This window comes from Haliotis rufescens, unplaced genomic scaffold, assembly GCF_023055435.1.
Source record: "Haliotis rufescens isolate VD_foot unplaced genomic scaffold, xgHalRufe1.0.p SCAF_16, whole genome shotgun sequence".
Taxonomy (NCBI): Eukaryota; Metazoa; Mollusca; class Gastropoda; order Lepetellida; family Haliotidae; genus Haliotis; species Haliotis rufescens.
Window position 1 is genome coordinate 25,798,021 of NW_025963846.1, and position 9,449 is coordinate 25,807,469.

Below are 9,449 nucleotides of genomic sequence, written 5' to 3' on the forward strand. Positions count from 1 at the left end.
TTCATAAGTTTGTTTTATTCAACCCAGCCAACATTTTGTCCAGAAAGATTGATATTTGCTGCCAAAGCATGTTTAAGAATGACATTTGTTGTGTTATCTAAAAGGACATGTAATCAATTATTTTTTTTATATTTATGGTACTAATAGTGGGCATATACCAAGTTGTGCCAGACAGGCCGAATTATATGTTCTCTTGCCTTGGTTTTCCTTGTGCTGGACCCGTGAAGATTCCGGGGTAGAATAGGTCTTCAGCAACCCATGCTTGTCGTAAAAGGCGACTAACGGGATCGGGTGGTCAGACCGTTGACTTGGTTGATGCATGTCATCGATCCCAATTGCGTGGATCGATGCTCATGATATTAATCACTGGATTGTCTGGTCCAGGCTCGATTATTTACAGATCGCCGTCATATAGCTGGAGTATTGCTGAGTGCGGCGTCAAACAACAAACCAACCAACCTTGTGCTGACCACTTCAAGACAGTTTCTTTTATTGTGCTTTCCAAAGATAACTACATTAATAACAACCGATTTGAACTTTAAATCAATCCTCTCCTCCCATTGCTGTCTTCCTCTGCATATGACATTATAAGTCGGGGAACAATTGATGCACTGCAGCGGTCTCTACTTGTGTCATTTGTAGCAATGTTTTATCAATATAACGGTAGGGGATAGACTCTTCAAAATTCTCTCCATATTTTGGTAAAGGAATTCCTTTCGTATCGAAAGGTTGAGAACATGATTTGTCTTAAGGGAAATTCCAAGAGAACACCCCGATATAGTGAGAGGGTGGGTGTGATATGTCACGTCCCAGCAATAACTCACGGCAATACGCCACAATAGCATGGAAACAGACAGAGACCAGTGGTCAACACCATGAGCAACGCTCCTCGTAAATCAGGGCACAGTGCCACACATACAGAGTGGCCATACAGTGACAAAGGTTGTGTACAAAGCCCCGTTTCCCAAAGCGATTGCGGCGCTATGACGATGGTAACTCACATACTTTAACCTAGATTTACTACAGTCGTAGCGCTAAGGTCGCTTGGTGGAACGGGCACCTTGGGACTTATAATGTCCTGACTCCAAACGGGTCTATTCTGATAAAATGATTTGTCCTAATCAATAATCGAAAACTCGTCATCGTTTTGTGGCGTGGGTGCAGTAACGCTGCTCATACTATCAATCACTGTTTTGCCTGTCCAAAATACGATTAGGTTCAATCCGCCTTAACAAGGTTAAGTCCGCCTTGGTTCAACAGTGAAGTTTTTTTTAAGAACAACATGCTATAATTCAAAGAAGATGCAACGTTAGAGACGTCGAAAACTAGAAATTTGTAAGTAGTATTTGATACTGCCAAATTGAAGACGAACGTTCTACTAACGTGTGAGGATTTCATTTAATGAAGATACAAATCAGACAAAAATGAGGAGTAGGAATACTTGAAAAGAAATCAGACATCGACCATTTTCAAACCACTGATCAACCGCTTGTAATAAACACTCAGCGTTTCTCAATAAACAAGGAAGTAAACATGACAAATGTGTCGGAATGATCTGGGAACAAACAAAAAGATCAAGGAAATTAAAAGAGTCCAGTGTTTCTAACAAACGTCATAGAGTATCTTCTTGCCATGATGTACCGCCGCGGCGATCCTCACCTCGTGCTATGGATTTGCGCTTGACCATTTGAGATATCCGACAACCACTTTCTCCAGTGGCGGTATCAGTTTATTGCCCGAACGATATGAAATGATTGTTCCCGTATGCACATGTAGTTAGGAACAAAACGTAATGAAGGAATCGGGTGTTCTGTAAATTATTTTGAGTAGTATATCACGCATTGGCGGTAAGCGGCTTGTCGTGGGTTGTACACACAGCACGGAATTCGTCACACCTCAGAGCAGTCTGAAATACATAATCAGTTTTTTTGTTTTGTTTGTTGTTTTACGCCGCACTTATCAATATTCCAGCTATATGACAGAGGTCGGTAAATAATAGTCTGGACCGACAATCCAGTGATTGACATCATGAGCATCTATCCACACAATTGGGATCGATGACATGCATCAACCGAGCCTGACAACCCGATCCAACCAATCTTAGGCTTTGTTTTATAACGTTCTTTGATAGTCTGTGTAGAGCCTTTATGATATTTATACAACGCAAAACAAGTTAAGGACCACCGGCGTCTTTTATATTGTTATAGTTCATCTGTCATGGCTTATAGCTAAGCGATATGAAAGAATGGGGTGGTCCTTAAATACTTTTGAGTGGTATATATTATCTCCTCAGTTGGTGAGGACTTATATCTGGGAACATAAATAGATCCGAACTGAAGATAAGACGTGTTGTCTTGTTATTCCGGTAGTTCAAAATACGTACCTTCACGAAGACCTACATGTCAATCTCGATTCCGCCATCACCACCGCTGCAGCATGGGCATAGATAGGAGATGACGGCGAGCACTATCGCCGACACCACCGGAACACCAATGTAGAGACCGACACTTGGACGGGAAAGGAAACAAACAATGGTTCAGTATCACGGCGTGTTAGCTCATAGGGACGTCCTGAAGTAATACAGGTCGTAGATCTTTACCACGCTTGTGAAACATACGAGGACAAGTATGGTTTTTGTACCGAGGATTATGACAGAGTAGACTAACATATGGCCCCTCAAGTAAAGTTACTATGCAAGGTTAAATACTCAAATTCCAAAACATCTTATATGGTGATGAAATGAACAGGTTGCAACTTAATTAGGGCCCGCGCAATTTGATATTCCTGGGCTGGTTCGTTGGTTGGTTTGTTGTTTAACGCCGCACTCAGCAATATTCCAGCTGTATGACGGCGGTCTGTAAATAATCGAGTCTGGACCAGACAATCCAGTGATTGACATCATGAGCATCCATCCACGCAATTCGGATACGATGACATGCATCAACGAAGTTAGTGAGGCTGACAACCTGATCTCGTGAGTCACCTCCTACGACAACCATATAGTCGCCTGTTAAGGCAAGCATTGGTTGCTGAAGATCTATTCTACCCCGGATCTTCACGGGTCGATATTCATGGGAAGGGGTGGTGGTGGTATGGTGATTGTGTATCGAGATGAGCTATTTATTTAGTTACAACTACGAAACCAGATATTTTTTATTCAAAACCATGAGCCTGAATTGTTGAGAGAATAACACCTTGCAACGCTGTTATGTTTGTTGCTGGCAATTTCTTTCTCTTTTTCAACAGTCTGAAGCTTTTTTTTGTAGATTTGTTCGGGGACAATATATTTTGTTTGATAAAATAACACCGCATCCCACTAACAGACCCACTTATATATGAATCGACACTGAGCAAGGAAAAGACTGTTCGATATCCCACCATGGTTCAGTAAACAAATAAACATCAACCATATGCCAGCCGCTTGTCAGGGAGAAGGGACTTGGGAAATTTGATATTCAGGCGCGGTAAGACAGACGTGGATTGAACAGTTTGAGTGAGTGAGTGAGTTGGGTTTAACGCCACTTGTAACGGTATTCCAGTTATATCGCGGCGTGTCAGCTTAATGTGGGAGGAAAGCCCGAAGTGATGCAGGTCTCAGACGTTTACCACTTCGGTGAAACCCACGAGCACGGGTATGGTGCTGACAAACCTAGAAACATAATCGGGGCGAACCGGGATTCGAACCCACAATCATAGGTTTCTGGCGTGCCCAAGGGACGCAACTCTGCACAGCGAATCGTGGCGCCTAAGACGACTGGGCCACCCGTTCCCTTTGAACAGTTTGAAAAGAACTCTCACGAATTTGATTGCCAGAGAGCGCAAATCGCCAGACTACAAAAGAGTGGCCGGGGATACCAATGTTGTTGTTTTTCATTTTTCTGGATGGTTGTTTTTTTCGAAAGACGAAGCGAGTGTCAGCAGCAAAGCTTCCGCTGACCTACAGCACCTCCACGTGTGTCATGTCACATTTCAACCACGTAAATCTCGTGCAGCACGTGCACTACAGTCTCTCCAATGACAAAAGGCTTGGGCTGGCAGGATGGGAAGACTGGTTATTGTAGAGGTGGATTGAAAAGTTAATGTGGAATTACAGAATTAGATTGTCGGTAATTTGTTCATTTTCGTTCTTGATATTGTTTATCAATTCAAATTATGCGTATTCGTTTATGTACGTGTGAAATAGGCATCTGAAATTCTTGGGAGGGGAGAGGCATGAGGGAGGGGATTCCTGTTTTTAATTAACACTAAAAATTAACATCTAACAAAATCAATAGCTTAAGTCAATCAGCCTTACTTAATGAATCTCGGAACTCGGTGAGGTGAGGTGAAATGTGTTTAACGTCGCGTCCAAGATTATTGCACTTATATAGCGACGTGCATGCACGTGTATGTGTGTTTGTAGCTGCTTGTACTAGTCCGGACTGATGCCGATTTATAGTGCTAGCTCACTGAGATACCATGCCGCAGTTTAACATGAATACCCCACTCAGACACAGTATACTGACTCGGAGCCGACCAGTCCTTGTTTTTTAGCCCCTTAATGCCGAGCGCCAGACAGGGTAACAACAAGTACAATCTTTTAACGTCTTTTGGTATGACGCGGCCCGGGATCGAACCCTGGACCTTCCGCTCTCCGGGCGGACGCTCTACCACAAGACCACGGAGGCGGTCCTCGGAACTCGGAGGAGAAACATACCTTGTTTCCTCTTCCTCGACAGGTTCATCACAACAGTCGCCAGTGCAACACCCATGAGGACATCGCTTGTACTTCGCGTGTCTTTTACTTTTTTCAAACCTACAGTACTCGGCAGCGATGACTGCAACAAACGAACATGATATCATCTGAACGATTATCCTAACATGTCTGATAGGGAACCATCAACGGCTATATATGAAATCAAAGATTTTACTCTGAAATGTTGGAGTGAGTGAGTTGGGTTTAATGCCGCTTTTAACAGTATTCCAGTTATATCACGGCGTGTCAGTTTAATGTGGGAGGAAAGCCCGACGTGATGCAGGTCTCAGACGTTTACCACTTCGGTGAAACCCACGAGCACGGGTATGGTGCTGACAAACCTAGAAACATAATCGGGGCGAACCGGGATTCGAACCCACAATCATAGGTTTCTGGCGTGCCCAAGGGACGCAACTCTGCACAGCGAATCGTGGCGCCTTAGACGACTGGGCCACCCGTGTCCCCGTGAACTGTTGAAAGTTCACATACATACTTTGATAAGACTTCAAGGGTAAATACTAAATATTTAACTATTGTATCGTAGAACAATATTCAAATTTCACCTTTCGCTTTGCAGAGTTGCGTTCCTTTGGCACGCCAGACACCTATAATCTTTGGCAAACCAGAAACCTATAATTTTCGCCCCGATCATGTTTCTATGTAGTACCGTACTTTTGGGTTTCACAAAAGTGCTAAACGTCTGAGACCTGCATCTCTTCGGGCTTTCCTCCCACATAAAGCCGACACGCCGTGGCCTCACTGCATACTGTTCAAAGCGGCTTTAAAACCACTCACTCACTCAAATTTTACCTTCTACAAGAAGCACAGGAATTGAATGTTGATTCCCGACTATATCATTTGATCCCACTGGCTGCATGAACAACTAAGATAATTATAATATTTCAGAAAAGAATGCATATTTGATCATATCCTCAATAAAGAGCCACAATCCCAAGTATTCCAAAAAGTAATGAATTTAAAGTAAAAATCCTGACTTTATCTGGCAATATGTTTATATGTAGCCCATGGCAACACAGGATTAATGTTAAAATTATTCCTCGTCCCTTCACTGCATCGCAGGATGACATGCCAATGCAGAGTTGCGCCCCTTAGGCGTGTCAGGAACCTATGATCGTGGGTTTGAATCCCAGATTTGGCTCGTTTACTTTTCTTGGTCTCCCGGTGTTCCAGGGCATCACCAAAGGTGTAAACGTCCTGAAACACTTCGGACACGCCGCGATATAACTGAACGTATCATTCTCTTATATATTATATATAATACACCATATTGATTTGGCCATATCGTTCCTTAAACAAAATATTTTGCGTTAATAACTATAAACAATCTGAAACAAAATCTTAATGACACGAAAGATGTACATAGAGTCAAAAGACCTGTGAAGGTCCGCGGTAGAATAGGTCTTTAGCAACCCGTTCTTGTCGTAAAAGGCGATTATGCTTGTGGTAAGAGGCGACTAACGGGATCGGGTGGTCAGGCTCGCTGACTTGGTTGATGCATGCCATCGTATAACAGTTGTGATTATCGATGCTCATGATGTCAATCACTGGATTGTCTGGTCCAGACTCGATTATTTCACAGACCATCGTCATACAGCTGTATTATTGCTGAGTGCGGCGTTAAACAACAAACAAATAAACAACAATATAAAGTCAATCACGCTCACCACTCACAATGACCGCCAACAACAACAGCCGAGGAAACATGCTTGACGAAGCGTACATGTGTATATGTATCTATTGTGCTAATAATGAGGGCGATATGTGATCATATGACACTTCGTGTTGCCGTCGAGTCACTCCGTAGCCACAATGTAGGTAGAAAACAGGATTTCGACATAACAGCGCAACACCATACGGCACGATTTCACACTGTCGACACGACAACACGACGCCACAACACAACACGATACGACTTTCTGAGATGCTTCCGTATAAAATCAAATCGCCGACTGAGGTACTGTACTATATCCTGCGATAATGATACGTCATAATGGGCTGACGTTATGACGCTGTTCAAAGTACCTCCCCGTGATCTAACGTATCCTTGATATCATCGTGCTTTCATTAGTGCCGTTACAAGATGGCGCATCCAAATCGGTTTTCGGTGAAATACATTCTTTAAACTTGTAGAATATTTGATTATCATTAGAAATATGGAAAGATGATTGTCAACCATCTCTCATGCCACAGGCTTATACTAGTGAGTGAGTGAGTGAGTTGTGTTTAACGCCGCTTTTAACAGTATTCCAGTTATATCACGGCGTGTCAGCTTAATGTGGGAGGAAAGCCCGAAGTGATGCAGGTCTCAGACGTTTACCACTTCGGTGAAACCCACGAGCACGGGTATGGTGCTGACAAACCTAGAAACAAAATCGGGGCGAACCGGGATTCGAACCCACAATCATAGGTTTCTGGCATTCCCAAGGGACGCAACTCTGCACAGCGAATTGCGGCGCCTTAGACGACTAGGCCACCCGTGCCCCCTGGCTTATACTAAACATATTCAAACCACTGTGTCATACAGTAGTCACAATATTGTCCGAGGGAGGCGTTGGTTCTCAACGAATTATGTATGTCTCTAGGAAACAAAGGAATCAGCAATTCTTGAAAAGTTTCTCAGAGGATGGCATTTAACAACATTCAGCAGCCAAACAGACCATCCGCTGTTGCTCTTCAACCGCCATGTTCGTCCTACGATTCACGTCGGTAAGGGTTACATGTAGCGCAACCAACTCGGTAAGCACACTATTTCATGGCTTGCAGTTGCTGAAGTTCATTAGTGATGAAAACACAGTTGCAACTTGTACAACAGAACCTCAACTCACAATATAACCAGCGACACCGAACGTCGGCTATGTTTACACGTTAACGTCAAAGCACTCTGACGCTAGCGTCATCGCGCTTTAACCATAATAGTTCAGGGCAAAACTATATTACGCTACACATGGGTGCGATACGACGCGACTACACACGGCCTCGACATGAACGGTCATTGACATTCGGGTAGCCTAGTGGTTAAAGCGTTCGCTCGTCACGCCGATGACCCGGGTTCGATTCCCGACATGGTACAATGTGTGAAGCCCATTTCTGGTGTCCCCCGCCGTGATATTGCTGGAATATTGCTAGAAGCGGCGTAAAACCTCACTCACTCACTCACTGACATGTGTCGTATCATGGCTTAACAGGATCACTGTAACTCGCTGTCGTGATATTGTCCTTCCTCGTTACACAAGTAATGACACACTTACATCAATTTATATGTCAACGGTCTCGTTACCGTGGGTCACTGGACTAGAGACCGCCTCCGTGGTCTAGTGGTAGAGCGTCCGCCCGGAGGGCGGAAGGTCCGGGATTTGATAATATATCAAAAGACGTTAAAAGATGGTACTTGTTGTTACCCTGTCTGGCGCTCAGCATTGAGGGACTAAAACAAGGACTGGTCGGCTCGGAGTCAGTATACTGTGTCTGAGTGGGGTATTCATGTTAAACTGCGGCATGGTATCTCAGTGAGCTAGCATTATAAATCGGCATCAGTCCGGACTAGTACAAGCAGCCACACAAACACACACACGTACATCCACGTCGCAATGTCAGCTATTATGAACAGAATTGAAAGAAGCGAAACACATTGAAACGCATTGAAAGATTAAAATAGGTAAAAATTCATATCAGTCCTATTTTGATTGATACAAAATGACACTAAGATAAATAATAATAGATCTATAAAGCTGACCAGCAAAGGTGAGACAGTACTATAACACACCAATACGAAGTACTCAATACAATGCAAGAAAACATCACAATGCAGCTGAAAAAAATGAAACAAACATGAAAGTATTGTTCGACGCCCCTTTTACTAAATTCCAGCCATATTCCAGCGGGAGTACCAAGAAAAGACTTCGCATATTTACCTGTGAAGAGACTCAAACCCGGTCTTGGGTTTGACGAGCCAACAATTTAATCAGTAGCTTTGACCGTCGGTCCACTCCTGAACAAATGTGGTGTGGTTGTGTGTGCAGTACGTTTTGCCAATCCTAAATGTCGTGTTGTCATGATACCGTCGCTGTGGTGAAAACAGGCCTTCAGCACATCACCAAGAGATAACGCGCTAAGCCACCAAGAGTAACGCACCTGGACAAGGTCGAGTTCAACTGATAGCTTTGATAGGCAGCATTACCTGTTGATTCCCCTCATCAAGTGTGTGATCTGAACTGATACTTGTACATATTGACCCTGAAGACCCGCGGTAGGTCTTCAGCAACCAATGCTTGCCGTAAAAGTCAACTATACTTGTAATAGGCGACTAACGGGATCGGGTGGTCAGGCTCGCTAACTTGGTTGATGCATGTCATCGTTTCCCAATTACGTGGATCGATGTGCATGATTTTAAACACTGGATAGTCTGGTTCAGACTCGATTAATTACAGACCGCCGTCATATAGTTGTAATATTGCTTAGTGCGGCGTTAAAAACAAATAAAAACAAATCTTCCTGGATGCAAAAATAAGCCGTTCAACAATAGAAGCCTTGCATAGTTACACTTTCCCGACATACTGCGATGTATTGATGTTATCATCTCCTTCTCACTCACAGTCACAACGGGTGGTCAGGATCGCTGACTTGGTTGATGCATGTCATCGATCCCAATTGCGTGAATCGATGCTCATGATATTAATCGTGATTGTCTGGTCCA

General features: G+C 43.6%; 1 long non-coding RNA gene across 1 annotated transcript; it reads right to left on the bottom strand.

The window, feature by feature from the left end:
* Positions 1–1,379: 1,379 nt before the first annotated feature.
* On the bottom strand, positions 1,380–6,528 carry LOC124117707. Its single transcript, XR_006858328.2, has 4 exons — positions 6,421–6,528; positions 4,697–4,817; positions 2,384–2,507; positions 1,380–1,906 (listed from the first exon to the last, which is right to left on the bottom strand). It is a non-coding gene; the product is annotated as an uncharacterized LOC124117707 (long non-coding RNA).
* Positions 6,529–9,449: the final 2,921 nt, after the last annotated feature.